Source organism: Chamaea fasciata, unplaced genomic scaffold (genome assembly GCF_029207755.1).
Source record: "Chamaea fasciata isolate MVZ Bird 193981 ecotype frontalis unplaced genomic scaffold, bChaFas1.0.hap1 SCAF_10, whole genome shotgun sequence".
Classification (NCBI taxonomy): Eukaryota; Metazoa; Chordata; class Aves; order Passeriformes; family Sylviidae; genus Chamaea; species Chamaea fasciata.
Window position 1 is genome coordinate 12,981,064 of NW_027094095.1, and position 19,190 is coordinate 13,000,253.

A 19,190-nucleotide genomic window follows, 5' to 3' on the forward strand; every position below is an offset into this window, starting at 1 on the left:
GCGGCCTCGAAGCCTGCCTTGTTTTCGAGGATACAGACTCTGCTCTCAAAAGAGCGTGAAATCCCCAACCTTGACTGATGGAATCTCAGATCTTACCGTACTTCATTAGCTGTTTGCTGCCCGGCAAAAGCCGTGCGTGTCTGTGTCACTACTGCCGCTGGCTGTGGGTCCCGCCGAGGTCGGTGCCCGATGCCGCAGTGCAGGGCCTGCGGGCCTTGGTGGCTCTGAGCAGCGGGAGCACGCAGGGACACCCAGGCTCTGCACTGGGCTGGGCCGGGGCCAGCCACAGACAAAACGTGCTTGGCACCTGGTCAATACAGACGGGTGTTTCCTACATGTCTCCGTACAAAAAGCAAAGCCTTCAGTCCATAAAATCCTCAAGGCCCCTTCAATTTTCCTGAGTGATCATGATGGACGCAGCTCTGTGTTCACGGTGCACCTGGAGGGTCTTGGCCGTGCATACTTGGTGACTGAACACGGACAGTTTGGGCAAAGACCTGGCCATTGTGGGTGACCACAGCAGTCTCATTAGGTCGATCAGATGACAATCCAAATTCGTCCCAAACGAGTTTGGGGAGGAGTTGGGTAAAAAATGATCTTCTAAAGGGATCTGTAAGAAAATTGGAAATGTAGGAGCAATTTCTTACAGGATCTGTTGCTGCATTTTTGTTGCTGCCATAAGCATAAGCTAGGAAGTATCTATGAACTGGGAAACAGGTGGAATATTTGACACTGTGCAAACAGAGCAGTGTTTTCTCTCTTGATAACACCAGCAGTACTGTGTTTTTTCGGAGGCTCTTGAAACTTTAAAAGTAACACAGGCCAGCCTAGCCAGTTCTGTGTGTGGCTTGTGGTTTGTATGCAAAGTCCAGTCCAGAAGACTTTCTGGGATATGCTGGTCAACATGCAATTGTAGCAGATGGGAAGATAACAATGGTAAAACAAGCCTGTGGTGGCTGTGCTGCTGCATCCTGTTTAAATTGGCCTGACTTGTAGTTCACTCCTGGGTAATGACTCCAGAGAACGTTTTATGTAGCAGATGTGTGAAACTTGTAGGCAAAGCAAACCTTCCTGTTTCCCTATTAATGCTCTAGTACATTCCAATTATTAATCTGCACATCATTCACCAGCTGGTGAAATGATATAACTTCAAATATGTTTTCCCCTCAGAACTAAGGAACACTGATCCCATTACTGCTTAGAGAAGGCTGAGGAAAATATGTACTCCTTACTTACACTGAAGAATTGAAAAGAACTGTTTCACTTGAGATAACTAATATCTCATGGCTCTTCAGGCAAACCTGTTCTTCCTAGCACAAAATCCCCCTCAAAAAAAGAGAAAAACTCTTTTAAAATCTCTTTACCCTGTTAGACCAGGCTGCTGAAGGTGAACACCTCTAGAGCAGAAGTTTAACATTGCAACATGCTAATAAAAATGTGCATGTGTTTTTTCTAAGACAAAGAAAGTTAAAAAAAAATCATTTTCTCTCACCATCATGTCTATATTTTAATAATATGTTACCTTTTTTGCTTTCCAAGATGTTGAATTTGTTAGATTTTTGAACAATAGAGTCCCACAACACCAATGCATCATGTTTTTGTGTCAAAATCCATGGTTTAGAAGTTCTTTGCTTATACAGAGACTGAATGCAAATGGTTTAGCAGTACCAATATGAGCCAGAAGTACAGACTCATTTGGTTGGGAAAGGAGGGAGATCCTTTTGCAGCAATCTCTCGTCCAGTCTCCTACTCAAAGCTCAATACTGAAATCCAACCACATCATTCAGGACTTTCTCCAGCCTGGTGTCAAAAGGCCCTAAGGGTGAAGATTCCACAGCCTGCATAGACAAGCTTTTCCGTGCCTTAATTAACCTCCTAGTGATTTTTTTTCTCCTTTTTTTCTCCATTTGAACATGACTATAGTTTTATAAATGTGTGGTAACTTCATGAAGACAAAAATTCAAACTCCAGATAAAATTTATTGAGTTGCTAGGAATGATGGTCTGATCTGTAACTGTAGAAACAGTGACTTGCAGGACTGTAGATTATGCAGCCAGGGCTGTTTGAGTGGTTCTCCAAGTGTAGTCTCCTATTACTTTTCCGTAATAGAATCAAAATATGGGTTCCAAATGCTGTGTGGCACTCGAGTTTCTATAAAGCTAAGCTGCTCTTGTATGTTTGCATGTGTGTGTCCATACACATCATCGATTCCAGTGCCTCTGCTGTCATGCTAGGCCTTTCTGCATTAGTGATAAATATTTCCTTCTCCACAGAATGACTACTTGTTACTACAGCTTAGATCAAATCTGGTTTTCAGCGCAGAGGTAAAAGTAAATGAAATTTGGCAGAGCCAGCTCATAAGAAAAATTGATGCTACATCTAAACAAGTTAAGACAGAGCTCCAGACAAGCCTATGTGAGTTCAAGCAAAAGAAATCTGACATCCCTCAGTCCTGAGGCTTTGAAAGCCTGTGGCTCTTTATTAATAGTGGCAATACTGTATTTACTGGCCTGCAGGCCAACATCCTGTATTACTAGGTCATTGCTGCAATAACAACTCTGTAGCTCAAAAATATTGGAGTTATAGGCAGTATTAGATGTTCAGTATCCCAAAGGATATTTTTCCTGCCTAATTTCTTGTGAGCTACACAAGCTTAGCTAGGTGGTTTTTTTGTTAAGGGTTTTGGAAGCCTCAGGCTGAAATGTTTTGATTACTAAGGTTAAAAAAAAAAAAAAAAAAAAAAAAAAGCACCAGAGCAGCTTTGAGGTACAAATGACAACACTATTGGGTAAAATTTGATTTTTATGGTGGCAGTTCAGTAACTGTCTTCATATCCATAACAACAGTGGTGTAAGAAAGTAGCTTTAGAAAGGAGGCAGCAGAACGGCCCTGGTGAGGCTGGCAGGATCCTGGCTCTTACTGCTAGAGTGGTGTCTGTGGTACAGAGGCTGCAGACGTGGTGAGCTGTATTTTGTCAGGTCCTCTTGCACAGAGTTTCTGTGGTGGCAAGGTTCTGGTAGCAAGGGGGCTACAGTGGTGGCTTCTGGAAGTTTCCCCTTCTGGAAGAGGCTGTGCCAGCTGGCCCCAAGGTGAACCTGCCACTGTTTTGCCCAAGACAGGCGTTCCCCATCCGTATTTGTTATATTTATTATATTTTCTGTGTCCCGTCCTGCTGAGAATGGCAGGCAGAGAGGAGCTTTGGATGCACCTGGCATCCACAGCTACATAGGCATACATACAGCCTCAGAGACTGCAAAATGATTGCTGTAAAAACGACTTCTTGCAAAAAGAGAAAGTTGATATTTAAAAAAGGCTTTAAGTCAGGTAACTGCTTTCCTGAGCATAAGCAGCCATTTTCTTTATGCTTTTAATATTTCTGTCTGAATAAAATACAAAAACAATGGATAATCCTAATAAATCTCCGTTTCATATTTGACCACTAGATGATGCTGTGACTCTTAATTGCAAATGATACTGTACTGTTAACATTTTGGTTTATTTTATAGAACTGCAGCATTTTTATATGTGAAAAGTTGGTGTTTTCTTTTTCTTACATGCATTGTACCTGTAAGAACATATCAGCTGGTTAGTTTGTATACAAATCCATATAGATCAGACATCTTAGCAATAGCTTTTTTCTGACAATAAGGAGAATTTCACATTTTTGAAGCTGTTCTTATATTCTCCCTAGGTGAAGATGTGGACTGCTTTGAGTAAAGCCTTTTGCAAAAAGGGGAGAGTATACTGAGAAGATATTTAAGAGATCTAATTCAGGTTTATATTTATGTTTCTTCCTGTTTATCTGTGTGACATAGTCAGAATGGTGGGTTTAGTTTGGGAATTCCTTTTTCTGTGCTGTAAGAGCATCTGGAATTAAGGAGAACGTTTCTATTTATCAATTATTGCTTAGAAAAAGGTGGACTTATTTATTTGCATAGGCATTTTTTCTGTTTTCTTTTTCCGTAAGTCATTTCCCACTTTTATATTTGGAAGTGCAGTGGTTTGATCCACAGTGTTGGGGGTCTTAGCCTAGAGCTCCATTAGACTTTCACCCCTGACACCAATGTACTGATGATATTCTCAAAGCAATTTCAAGAGAACAGCATTCTTTCATGTGAGCTAATGGTTTTTCACCATTTTCCATTTCTGTGAACTCCTACAAACACATTTTATTTTTTGCAGCAGTTCTTCCATCTTCTTATCACAAATGTTAATGCAATAAGGCTGAATGGATTGCAGCAGACAAAGCAAACATCCTCAACCAGCTACCTTCTGTACAGAAGTGCTAAAGGCACAGCTCCATTCAGGTGAACCCCATATGTCAAAATCAGAGAAAGAATGAAAATACATTACACAATTCAGAACAGCTTGCAAGCTAGGTCAGTGCCCGACAGTTCCAGCAGAAAAGAGCTTTGGAGCTAGCTTAATATCAGCTTTTCCCACTTTCAGACATGCATGTAGCACACTTCTGCCAGTCAGAGATCTGGATCTTATTTTCAATATGTAAGCAAGGAAATTACACTCTCTGAAAGGTAAGGAGTACATAAAGCCTGGTTTTCCCCTCGCTGAAATGGCATCTGCCACTCACACTGGGGTCTGATCGGGAAATGCCTACATCACACTACAGTTCCACCTTCACTGGGACATTGTTCTATCCACAGCAGGCTCTGAGGTGAGGGGTAATTCACATTCATTTTAAAAGTAAGCTTCATTTTTGCAAACTCATTAACAAACATACTGAAACTGAGCTCCTGTCACATAACTGTGCTCTTATTTTGAACATGTTTTCACTAATTTACTTTGAGGTAGGCTTGTATGAAATCACCAGGTTGCAGGAATTTTGTTGAATACATAGGATAATACTCGTTTTCCTTCCAGGTGTAAGCTTAGTGTCACCTTCAAAAACACCTAATATTGCCTTCTAGTAAAAGACATTATATAGTTATGTAGGCAACAAGGATCCAAAGTTTAAAACTCTTTAAGAGAAGAACTTGCAATTAAGAGTTGCTGCAAATACTGTGCCAGTGGGATAGCAGTGCAAGGGAGCCCAAGTGTCCAGCACATGCTTACACAGCTGCAGTGTCCCTGCCGTAACACATTCTAATGGGGCAGCACCACAGAAAGTCCTCTAGTTTTCTTCATCCTTAACCAGAGGCCAGCCTTGGCTTCCAAGAGACTCACAGCAATGGTTAAAAGCCACTTGTTTTTCTTCTCCTACCCCGTGACCAGGCAACTTAGACCCTTGTTTCAGCAATAGTCCCACTGATACCCAGGCACTGTGTGAAGTATTTCTTCAGTAATGGTAAGATCAGCAACAAGAATATCTACCTGGACTTATTCTGGTCTTAAAACTATTGGTATACAATTGTAAGGACTAAAATTGATACAAGAGTCTTCATCACCATAATTTCTATTTAAAAAATCTATATACTTCCCAAATTCTGAGGAGTCCTATGTTGTAACAGACTCCTATTCTGTTTGAGTGATTTTTTTTTTTTAACTTCTTTGTGTCCCAACTCTATTTTTTAATGCTAGGAAGTGCATCTACTTCTCCTGTGGCAGAATTTAATTGGTGAGAATTTCATTCTTCTTGCAGAAGAAGTTCTCTGCTGCAAAAAGAATTTTCTTTGATAATTTTAAAAGTCTTCTGGTGATTTATTGACTTGTATTACAGCAGCTCGCTTATCACTAAGGCTTTGTGTAAATCACGGAAAAGGATAACAAATTTCATATGGGAATGACACAGACTTCCCACTTTTACTGCTAAATAGAAGAGCTCAAAGAATCATTAATATCTGATGTGTACATCTACACTTTATATATTGTGCCAAAGTCAGCCTAGAGATTGGAATCAGGTCTTATTTAAAATGAGAAGTATAAGAGAATGAGAGGGACACTATTTTAAGGCAAACAGTAGAATGTAGGGATATTTACTAGTGGCTAAATTCTTTCCAGAGCAGAGTGTCTATAAAATTTACTTTGCAGCTCTGCTTCATTTAAGATACAACTATAAATGGCTTTATTTCCCCCTAGGACCTGCTTGTTGTACCCTAATTAGAGGTTTTATCTAGCATGTTATTATTCTGGTTCTACTGAATACAAGCATGACTGCTTTGAAAAGCTTTCAAGTGCACACTCTCATAAGTCCACTTTTTTCTTCCCCTAGCTTTTAGAAAACAAATTATTTTCATGTTTATATTTTGATATTTAAATATTAATTATCCTCCCGAGACAAACATTCTTTTTCTAGATAAAAAAACTCCGAAGCTAACCAAGTTGTTTATACACTTAGAACAGTTATTGTAGTGCAGTTTTAATAAAATCTACGCAGTGAAGCGTGGCATTGCCTTCATCTGTGTGCTTCCAGAATAATCTGGAAGAGGGCTGTAAGTGAAAGATCATCATCTTAGTAATCCTTTTTTTCTATAAACATTTGTCAGACCAGGCTACCTTACGCAAGGCCACTCCATGGAGTTCCACGGTATCCCAGTGTTACACACAGACCGCTCCCTTTGCCAAAAGCTCCCACGGGCCTGGGGCTGAGCACTCTGCCCCAAGCAGAGCCCTTCAGAAGCAAGCTGGAAGCATATTAGTCCCATTAATTACTGGCTGGATTGGAGTCTGAGCATTCAATGTAGTTGAGATCAGAAAGCCACCAGAAAAGCTGCAATTTGAATTTTCTGTTCATCAAAGGAGAATGAGCAGATGGCATACTCTGTCTAGGGGATCACTGAAATTTCCTACTCTTAGTTCCTTAATTTAGGAGGAAGAAATACTACCTTTTTAGTTGCTAAAGTAGCCTTTGCATCTGCTATAGGGATATAGCAGTGAAATGAAATGGTGGAACAAATGGAAACAAGACACTGTTGAACACAGCCTTGGGAACATGGTAGTCAGGAGGCCATAAAAAGCTTTTGACAATCAGAATGACAAAGGCAAGGTTTGGAAATGTAGAAACCTTGGCTGCTATGGTTTGATTCCTGTCACAGAAAAAGAATTTTTAATGAACCAATACCTGACACTCTCAATTGCATCACATAGTGGGGAAAATAAGAACAAAACAAACCCAAATCTCATGTTCAGCAAAACACTTGGACCAGAAAGCTGTGAAAATGAATGCTGGAGGAGTGGGAAATGAATGATTTTCTTCATGAGAGAGCTGCCCCTTGCCAGTGTAACAACAGGGATAAGAGGAATCTGCTTTGGTAGCGCTTCCAAGAGCGGTGCTGAGGTAGAGCCCCACTGTCCCTGTGTGGCCGTAATCAGGTGCTGTTTAGGGGCTTTGGTTTTCAGTGGTTTTTTTTCCTGTTGGTGTCATGGTTTTTTCCCTTTTGCCTCATTTTTGGTGTTGGTTTTTGTTTCCTTTCTTTTTTAAAAATTTTTATAATTTGCTTGGGTTTGTGGGTTTTATTTTTCCTTTTTCCCTACCTAGTCCTTTCATTTGTAAATCGGTTCATCAGTGTAGAAAATACACCACAAAGCTTGCATGGGGTTCATGACATCTCCTAATAATCTTTCTGGCTTGTACCCCCTGATGGAAGGAACCAAATAGCAGATCCTTATTTACATTTTACATAAGCTTTAGTTAGTGGAGGAAACTTATTGTCTACTCTGAAATAAGCACATCTCTCAAACACTGCTTTTACTACAGAACGTTCTGCTAACTTATTAATTATGCCAGAACTTTAGCCCAGAAATAAACCAAACCAAACCAAACCATTATGACATTTTCCTTTCTGCTTATTCAGCACTTCTGGCAAGAGAAACTTTCCATTAATATTTTCAATAGGAAGAGCTTGGATTTGTACACCTAAGATTAAACTAAGAGAGAGCTTGGCATTTTATTTCACACCCAACCCCCCCATTCCTCCTCAGTCCTCTAAGTGCAGTGACCTTTCTTGGATTTCACTAAGAGTAGATAATAAATTATTACTTCTCTTATAACTCCTCTCTCCCTTTCACTTCCAGTAAAATTCTTCTGATGTATTTTGTGAGGAAGCTGCCTAAGGAAGTGCTTGATTTAGAGACAGATCAAGTCATAAATCTTCATCCATCAGGGATAGGCATGAAGTAGTTCTACTGAAGACAACTGTCAGGGATTTCCTAAAGGAAGGAGATGGGAATTTGAGAGAGGAGTGAGATCCACAGCTAGGAGGCCTAGTGAGAACCTGAGAAGAAGGGTACAAAAGGAAGGGTAAAATCAACTGGAAACCTGAAGAGAAAAAGGAATAGAAAATCTGGAACAGAAAGATATAAAAAAACCCTCATAAATATTAATTACCACTGCATAATGAGAAGATACACTGAAAACTAAGGTCAAGCTGCACAATAGTAAGCCTCAGTGGGCAGCATCTCTGGCCATCAGGAAAGGCAAGGTAGGAGCTGAGCTAAACAGCAGCCAGGGCACAGCCTTGGCAGCACCTGAGCAAGGTGAGCGGGAAACCTCCAGAGAAAGCCACCACATCCAACCAAGAGTCCACGTCACAGGACAAGGTCACTGTGATGATACAGCTATGCCCCCATACACCAGGATCAGTTCCAGGAGTTGCCAGGCAGGTCCACAGCACTGCAATAGTCCAGGGTGAAGTCTGAAGGTAAGGCCCAAATCAAGGAGCTCAGTAGCCAAGTGCAGGTATGACCAGCACTGAACTAGAGCAGCACTCCTGGACAGTGCTGCCCACGCCACTGAAAGCCAAAGGCTCAGCTAAAGAACAGCTTCTGGGCCTATGGACAAGGGGTGTGAGTGGAGGCTCCAGCTGAGACTGGTCAGGGCTCTTAAGGCCTATTGGTGCTTGAGGTCTCTGACACCAAGAGGACATGAGCACAGTGACCTTGGCATTCTGTAAGGCCTTAAAAATGTGCGATCTACCTTCAGGATATGAAAGTCCACTTCACAACTAATTGTTACATTTGGCACAGATAAATATCACACCAGCCAATTTGGAATTAATTTGGTGTGCAGCAAGAATGCTTCAAAGCATGCTGAAAAAATGGAGCACATATCAAATGACACTGCCATAAAGATGACACTAGTAACTGAAACCGCATACAAATGCAAGTTTTAGTCATCTGTTTTCTTTTGTGGCCTCTTTGTGAACATTACAAGCACACACACTCTGCTGTGTTCCCTGTGCCAGCTGAGTGCTCCTCCTGTCCCACCACATGGGGTTTCTGCTTGCTGCTCTGGCTGCGAGCTAACCCCACAAGAGCAGGATTGTTTCCCTTTCTTTAACATGTGCCTGAGATGCTGCTGCTTCCCTGCCCCAGAAGAGATTTATAACACAGAGCACTTTTTAGTAGCTTTTCTTCCTGCATTGGCTTTAGGGATTGTGGAGTTAGTCTTTGCAAGTAACGCCTCAGATAGATACCTATGGACATTAATATTTATTGTCATTTTGAATGCAGGGTTTGCAGGGTGTCTACATCTTAAAAAGGCACTTAGGGTATGTGAAAGATTAGGCATCTTGTGTCAAATTTCTTTTACATTGAGTAGGCCTCAGGAATAGCAAACTAAGAGTTTCATTAATAATTTCATCAAAAAGTTCATCATTCCATTAAACCCTTTTTCTTTTTTTTTTTTTCCTTTTTTTTTTTTAACTTTGGGTAAGCCCTAGGAATGCCAAACTAAAAATTTTCAGCAAAAGCTAAGTATATATTAAATATATAAGCTTTTTTTTTTTTCCTTCAACACTAAAAGAGGTCATATTGCTGCATACTGAATCAACTATAAGTATTTCCTGTGAGTTGAATTTTATTTCCGAAGTTGCTGACCTGACTTCTGTGTATGACTGGATCAGAGAACCATCTGGGAGACATCTGTTAAGCTGCAATATCTCCCAGATAGGGAACATATCCCACAGTTCAAATGCAAAAAGCTGAGGTAACCTTCCACTTCTATGCAAGTGTTCTAATGAATAGCAAGCAGTAAATAATAAAACACTGATCAAATTGCTTGGATTCTGTCCATAACAGTGCATATGACCTACTTATTAATTTGGTGACCTTGTATTTGAATACAATAAACAATAGCTCAACATTTTGGTTGCATATCTGTCTGACCTTTTTGTAGTCACTGCTTTTAGCTATCCCAGTATGCTTCAAGTGATTAGTATTTTAGAAAGCAACCATACAGATTTTAACATATTTATTCTAATGTGTTTACTGGTTCTCCAACTGTATTTTTAGAAGTTATAGTAGTCTTAGTTTACATATGTCAGAGTAATGCATACACAATATAAGAAAAAAAGAAAAAAAAAAAAAAAAACAAACCCAAAAAACTCCCTCAGTGAAAACAGAGTCTCCATAAATGCTTAGTTTTAGAAAAGTCGCCAGTGGGAAAAAAGTCTCTGATAAGTATATTTCTACTTTATACCACAACTCTCTGTGGACAAATTCATGCCTTTTCATTCCAAATCCATTTATTTGACTTGTATTATTCTAGCATTATAGAAGTGCTCTAGTTGGAAAACCAAAAAAAGTGCTCTACACTGCAGACAGTGTAATGTTCAGAATAAGATATAACTTTCAATTCCCAAGTCTAGGTTTCAAGTTAAGAAAATGTACTTTTTTCCTTGAGTATATTGTTTTATTGTTTATTAACATGGCCTGAACCACAGTTTTTTTGCATTTAAATTCCTCACCATTGAAGAAGAAAAATTCCCAGTGAATATCACTGAACCAGAGAAATTCTCTGGTGAATTATACTGCAAAATGAATCTGTCATTGGCACTTTACACTGTGGTTCTAAGGAACATCAGGAATGGTCTTGCCAGCTATGGATGTTAACATTAAATACATAATTTTTGTAAGTACAATATAATACATTTGCTTGGCTACCAAGATATGAAAATGAGTCACAGGATTTTTTTTTAGTAATTGTACTTCTGTGTGATTAAATAAAAGTAAATCCAAAATTAAGATCTTTCAAATAGTTTGATATATAAAAGTCCTTCTTTTCTTACTTAGAATTTACATACTGCAGATTAATTCAATTGTGAGGGAAATAAAAGTAATTCACAGAAGCCTAATAATAGTGAAGTAAAAATGGTGTAATTCTATATTATTTTACAGCTGGTATTAAATCAGAGTAAAGCAGGAGTCTAAAAAGCTTTATACCTTGTGTTGGTGCTGCATTACTAGAAAACAGGGGAACAGACAGTGTTTGGTTTTCACCTTACTGATAATCTCTTCTGCCTCCTGGTCACTATTTAGCTGGAAAGTGCGAGTACAAGAGTGAGAATGTGATCAGCCTTCAGCCCCAGCACTGCAATGTCCTGGCCATTCACTAGGCTGACCAAGCTGCAGATCTCCCAGGATTTTCTTAATTATCTTGGACAGCTGTGCTTTCCATGATCATTAGATTGTGCTAAGCCGCTCTTCTGTGCAGTGTCCAGTACAGTCTGTACTTGTATAATTTATTTTTAAAACACTCCGAAAACAGCCTCTGCCCCTGCTATTCAGCAAAATCATGCTACAGCTAACAACACAGAAGTTTGAAATAGGTCTTCATCTTGCTTTAATATAGGATTGGATGGCCACTGAACTTCGCTGCTTTCGCATCAAAAATCCAGTTAAACAATATATTCTAGTCCATGCAGGAAAGAAGCTGGTTTTCCCTTCCTTTGTGCTGCAGGCATCCAGAATTGACAGGATATTGGGTTTGTGGGCTTGCCTAGAGTAACATCACATCTAAGAACCGAGGAAGGCATCAGGAAGCAGTTATCTGAGTGAAACCATACATAAAAGATATCATTTTCTAAAATGTAGCATCAGCTAAAAAGTCTGCTAAGAAAGTTGCATCTTGCCGATGATTCTCTTTTGCTGACCAGGTACATAGCAACAAAGATCAAAGATGTCTCAGCAACCTGGAAAGAGCTGCTGCAAATAAAGCTCATCCGTCAAATCCAGTACAGTTTAAGGCAGTTGGCTCTGAGACAAGTATCTCCACAAGGTACAAGACAGCAGGAAATCAGTGCCTTGGACAAGAAGAAGTCCTACAACAGTGAGTTTGTGACAGGCACACTGAGTGTGAGCCAATGCCATGGACAGGCAGCAAAGTCTGGTGCTGTCACTGTTCATCTTATTTACATATAAACAGGGAAGTACCCCTGACCTGTAAGGTTTATTCATACCCAGTCCTTTCATCTTTACTCCCTTTTCAGACCTTCTCTTCTCCAGCTTGCTCACTTTGTCAGGTTGTAACACCAGGTCTGAAATGAGGCCATGGTCCCACCATTGGAACAGCACAGGGGCAGAGCCCCATTTATGGATTGGGAGACTGAAGCTGCTCAGCCCGTCCACTGTCTACTGAAGTATAGCAAGTTCCTTCCATTAATTTTAGTGAATTTTTGAAAACTTGTATGTAATTTAAATATGCTGAAGAAATACCTCTTTTTGCATTGTTTTTACAGAACCTGTCATAGACAGTTCCAGTCTGCAGGAATTGCTTTGAAACAGATGAGTAGTGTCATGTAAAGGAAGCTTCAGCTCGAGGCTCCCAATATTGAATATGCACTAGAATGTCCACTCTAATCCACAGATTCAGATAGTATTAATACATTGCATAAAACTTTGGGGAAGTCCTACAAAAAAAAAAAAGTTTATTATGAATATTTTTTGTATTTCTTTTCCTAATAAATTTTACCTTATCTTTAATAAGTCTACCAATGTGCAGTGTAGTTTCTTATCTCTTTAAAATTAGTTATATGATAATGTTGTAAGCTCAATGAGAATGTAAATATGTGCATTAACTTGTCTTTTGTTCAGAATTGAGTGTTTAATCTGTAAAATGGTAAAGTTTCTGCTTTAATGTTTATCCTGATGGCTTTACACCTTTTAAGCCAGCAGCTGATTGTAATTTTTTTTTCTGAGAAAATTGGTTTAACTGCTAAGAAACCTGCTCTATTTAGCAGTTTTAATAGTTAAAATGAATCTTATCAATCTCTATTTAAACCCATCCTACATTGAAACTGGCTTTAACGAATTTATATAAAAGAAACAGAATATATTCCAATTTTACTATGTGCTATTGCAAAAACTTTTTTTTTTCCATTGGGAAAACTGGCAAAGGGTAACTGATGGAACATCAAAGCATTTCTGATTAAAGAGCTTCCCAGCATCGCCCAGCCTGTGCCAAACACAGGCAAGCAGGATGACGTCCCATAACAGCATCATTGGCTTGTCCTAGCCCAAAAAGAGACCTCTGGTACCACTTGGGTCCCAGACCCTGCTTACAGCAGTTGCTGACACTGCTGGTACATGGCACCAAGTATTAAAAGCCCAAAGGGGAGGAATGTCCAGCAAGTGGAAAGAGAATGCCACAGCAGGGTGGTCCAGTCTTGAGATTTCCCAGCCATTTTCTCAGTTAACAGCAGGTCTCCGTTCTACTCAGTGTAGAATCCTGCATTATTTGTTTGGCCTCATTTATTCCGTAAAGTTTATTATGCATCAGTGTCTGTGATATAATCTTTACCAAGGACATACACAGGAGTCATGTATACGGATGACTCATACTCATCCAGATCCACAAAACTCAAAGCTCTGCAGTTAAAACTAAATGATAAAGCTTTGAGAAGGAAAAGCCATCTGACATTATAATGATGCATTTAAAACATCAGCCTCTCTGCAATCATCTGAGTGGGTGACATGAAAATGCTTCTCTCTGTCCATTTTGTTTTGTCAACGAAATCATTGTTACTTCCCATCAGGAAGTCTTTCACTCCATTATAGATGAGCATACAGACATGTATGCTGTAATTTATATATTCCAACTCCCTCATATTAAGGGTCGTATCACATATATATGGCAGCTGGAGAACACTCAGTCCTGTTAGGGAAAAGTGTAATAATCTTCACATTTTATAATATTCAACTCAAGTAGAGGAGGTCTTTGAGAACAACAGAAAATAATATTGCTGTCAAAATGACAAGAGAGAAATTACGTTTCTTTACCTAGAGTATTTGGACTGACAAACTGTCAGAATTAGTTTTTCTGGTCCACAAAATAAGAAAATAATATCTGCATTTTCTGATCTTGAATGACCTCCTTATCTGTGATTTTTGGTTATATCAAATCAGGACATAAATGACTGCATTCATTATGATGAACCAAACTTTTTTATTTTTCATTTTAACCATGTTCTAGGAAATTTATTACAGTCCTAATTTTCCTGTACTTGGCGTGGTTTGAATACCTGATGATATTTAAGTGTGTAGATAGATTTACATTGATAAAATATTCTTATTATTGGTAAATCATCTATCCCGTTCTTCCACATAGGAAATATGCTTAGGATTAGGTATATTTCCACTGAAATATATTGTCTTTATTTTTTTATGTCTGCATAACTTCAAGCATTGCATGGAAAAGAGGAGAAAGGACTTCAGTTATGCAAACAACAAAGACCTGATTTGCATCCCAAACTCGTGTCTTTTCATAGTTTAATTGGCAAAATTACCTCAGAAGGCAGGAAAATGTAAGACTGTATTGTTGAGACTTTCTTCAAATGTTTGTCTATTTAAGGGATTATGAAAACCTAACATATAATTTGGAAACTGTAAATGCAGTTTCCAACTAGCAATTTGGCGAGCTAACTGTGGCATCTATTGGCAAAGCAAAATGTGCAGGAAGGGGCAAATAAAAGCAAAATGCAGAAGGTAAGTTGATGAGTATGTGAGGAGATCACAAGCCAGTTATGTACCAACACCAAGCTTTTATTTTAATTAGGGCTCTGTACAAAACAGGATTATGATGATCATAAAGGCTTCATAATTATTGTATGGGGGGGAAAAATAGTCATTTTGCATATTGGGATTTGAATTCTAAGCCCTGGAATTTCCTCCAGGGTTTATATCAAGTGGAAAGTAAATGTGGAGGAACACATCAGGATGCCCTGTGTGCCAGGGTTTGCCCCAAGTGCGTCTAACTGGGCTGCAGCACCAAGACCTGCCCAGAACAAGCCAACAGAAAGCGTGACACAACGAGGGGGCTCATTCCTACTGCTTAGTTACAGACAATTTAATAAAGCCTGCAGAGGATGTGTACAATGGAAAACATCTGTGTCCACTGATATATTTAGACTGCTCCGCTGCTGAAAATAAGTATCTCAGACTGTGAAAACACCAGGGAATTATCAGAGGAAGATTCCCACTGAGGAATAACTTGCATTGTTAGAGGCAGACTTTCAGGTCATTATCACCTACACTTAGGTATTCATCTCAGGTACTTACACTGGGAACTGAACACTCTTGTCAAAAAAAAAAAAAAAAAAAAAAAAAAAAAAAAAAAAAAGTCACTTTTACAGGACAGATCAGTCTGTAATTTCATAGGGAAATACCTGAATTGGCATCTGGGTAAGGTGAATAAAACAAGTTGGTGTGAATATGACTGATGTGGGGCACATTGGCCACAGACAGAAGTACGCTTCATACAAATACAGCTAGCAATGAGCTTCCCCAGAATTTCTAAATAGGTTAATTTAGGACGTGTACATACTGCAATACACAAAGTGCAGAAGTCAAGTGTGTATAAGGAATATGCAAATCTTACAAAAACAGCTCTTGAGAGAAAGGCTTAGCAAGGTACCTAACATATTTTGAGTTAGGCTCACCCACTTTTTCAAAGTAAAACCTGGTTTATCAATTCCAGCATGTACCATAGCAAGAGTCTTCTGACAAAGCTGAGCTTATAAAGAGCAGGCAACTAGAGCCTCCTGGACACAGCATAATTTTTATGTTGTTTGTGTAACAAAAAGAATGAAAATAAGCCCTATGTGTTCATTTTTTTCCGAATGTGAACATTCAGTCAATGGAAAGTTGCAATAGAAGATATAGCAGCAATCCTTAACCATAAACTATTGCAGCAGAGAAAGACGTTACATTTGTCACACACCATCCCCTCTTTCTGATTGTTTTTTGACTGTGATTGTATCAGACCACTGGCCAGGCACAGTACATGAGGATTGAGACACTGAGATGTCCAGATGCTGTCAGCAAGTGGTGCTGATTCACTGGAGCTCTTATCCCCGGATGGTACCTTGCAAAAGCCATGCAAATCACCACATGAGAAAATGTCCCTCCCAACAACACAGTGAAAGCCCTGCTCATTCTCCTAAGTGCCCAACATCAAAGATAATCCATTTATGTCAGCTGGAAAAATCCTGCAGCTGTCACCGAGAGCTGGATCAGACTCAGTGCCCAGCTAAGGAACTTGATGCAGAGATTAGTAAAGGATATTCTTTAGCCTGTATCGTATTTGTAGCTGTTAACATAATCGTATTTTCTGACCCCAAACTACTTGTGTGGAATTTCAGCAGTGCCAGAGCAGAGCTATGCCCCAGCTTTCCTGCTTTGCCCAGCTGGCACCACACTTCAGCCATGGGCAGAGCTCCAGTCACACTGCGGGTACAGCAGCTCCAAAGGATTGCCACACATTATCCTCATTTAATGCATACCCGTGTTACTGCCTGGATCAGAAGTGGGAGCAAGGAAATTCTTGTTTCTGTAGTTCTCTTCATGCTCAATTTGGGTTGAACAACAGCAAGGGCCACAGCACTGCTCCATTTCTGACAGGATTTAATCTGGGCAGGGAGGACACCAGTACCTCATTAAAACAATGGCATTTTTTAAAGTTCTCTTCACAAAATTATCCATTTATTATGAAGCAGCTCACACTCCATGACATGAATTACTTTGGAAATGTAAATACAATATAGCCTCTTTATTTTAGATATTCTCTGAGTTGGCATCTTCATCAGACAACTAAGACATATTCAAAGAAGCGAATGTGTGATTCGTAGGAGATGAGTTCTGTAAGATTTCACTGCTTATTTAACACTAATAGTCTACTATATACAACCATTGTATTACATTTTCTGTATTTTTGCTTCAGAACGATCTTTGAGCTTTTTAAAAAGACTTACTTCTCTTTGTTTTCTCCCCCTCTTTGGGGCATTTCCTCTACTTGAGGAGAGGCCTGTTTTTTCTGTTTAGGGGGCTGAAGAGGTGCACAGCCACCCTGTGTTTCCACATGTCCAAGGGGCAAACCTCAGAATGTCATTCTGCCTTTGGGACTGCAGCTTCAGTAATAATGTTATGAAATCAAAGGAACAGTTTTATCTTGTGTTTGGGGCAGATTAATAAAATTGTTTGCATTTTCCGTGATTATCAAGATCAATTTATGCCTCATTTCCACTAATACATTTATTAATCAAAAATAAGTAATAATTTGAAGCACTCATAAAGAGTTCCATGGCATTTTAAAACAGGCCTCAGGCAATTCCTTAATGCTTCCTTGACTCCATGTACATACTTTTCCAGTGGTCAAAGAGTGCAGGAAATGTCTAACAAGGAGACTAATTGTTCCATCTTGTTCACCACTTTGCACCCTGTTAATGACAGGTTTTGAAGGAAAAGTAGCAAGCAATAGATGACATAATGCTGTAATAAACACTCCTGTCTCTGTGCAAGGGAAGAAATACACTCCTCAAAGCCTCAGGATTGACTGATCTTATTATTAAGTTTTGTCCTAGCTACTGCTACTGCAAGTGTTATTCCTATGGAGTGTGATTTTTAATCTGCTTTTGCATCTGTCAGAATAGTAGCCTGTGCCAGGCAGTCTCAGAGGTTAATTATATGTTAGGCACAAGGATTTAATAGCCTTTCCAATATTTAAAAATCAAAGGCCAGATTCCCCTTCTAGGCTGTTAACTACAGGGATTGTAAGCAGATATATAGCAAAGGCAACTTTATTTCTTCAGAAACAGAAACAGCTGAACAAATTCATCATTAGCCAAACTGATGTTAAGGGAGCCCCACTAACTCATACACTCAGGATCACACTCATGAGCTCACCTTGAGATTTCATTTACTGATTTTTCCAGTCTACCAGGATGGACTGTATTGATAACTGGAGGGTTAATCCTACTTTTCTCGAGTTGCCTCCTGAATGGGATGTACATCTGCAAGAGCAAATATTACATATAGTTATTTTTGAATTTCTGAATGTGTTTGCACTGGGAACTGACAACTCTGACATTTCCTGTGGCTTAAAGAAGGAGAATGTATTTATAGCTCTGTGAGTTTGCGCAAGATATATTGTCTCTGTCACAATTATGTACTGTGTATGAGATTGTAGTGGGACTATTGTTATTTCTTTTGGCCTTCCCATATCTATTGAACATGTTTGTGTTATTCGCAGCCTCAGGTGATCTGTATTTTTCAAAACTGCAAACTGGAAATGCTTCAGTTTTGGTGGGTTTTTTGTTGGGGTTTTTTTTGTTTTTTTTTTTTTTTTTTTTTGTGCTGTTTGTTTGTTTGTTTGTTTTTAAGGGCATATTTTCAGTATTTTAGGTTCATCTAAGCAGCTCCATTCTGTTTTGAGTCTTCAGAAGAAATATGCAAAGACAGTCCTAATGGAGAATGAAAGACAAAAACAAGGTTCCATTTTGGAGCAGACTTGGAAGAGTCATGTGAATTCAGGGGTGGACAAAGACTGTTCCTCTCAGCTTTCTTGACACTGCAGAGGTGGAAGGTGCTACAGCCATGTGTTGCTCTTGCAGTGCAATAATGGTATCATTGAGAAGTGAAATGAAATCTATAATCATGTGCCAGTTTTACAGCCTACTGTAAGCTGAGTAAGCAATACTTCCTTATTTGACCCCTCTGGGCGACCTTCTTCTCCCTTGGATATAAAAGGAGCTAGAGTCTGGGATTTGAAAACTACGGGTATTGTTTATAAATTATTTATCATGTCACTAACAACATTTACTTCACCGTTCTAAATTGTGTCCTCATGCACCGAGCTTGGCAGTGCATGGGAGGCTTGATCTCATTAGGGCAGGTTGTCCTAGCAAAAGTCATTGTTTATATCTGCCCAAACTACCCTTGGGAATGGGTTCTTTCTTCTTATTCTTACAATGGAGATTTTACTATTCCCTAAAAGGTTGTTGTTTTAGCAGCATATTTCAGCCTGATGATGGAAGAAGGCAGCATGATGAGTCATCCATGACTCAAATCTGGGAAAGAAAAATTCACTAAAAAGCATCACAACAACATGTTTTCTAATCAAGAGGCATTCAGCACAATCAGAGCTTAGAAGGTATTTGGCAGGGATATTTACACCCCTTGAGTCTTCTTCAGGCTATTTTGCTATTGATCATCTTCACCTGATTTATTAATGTCTGTTTGGAATG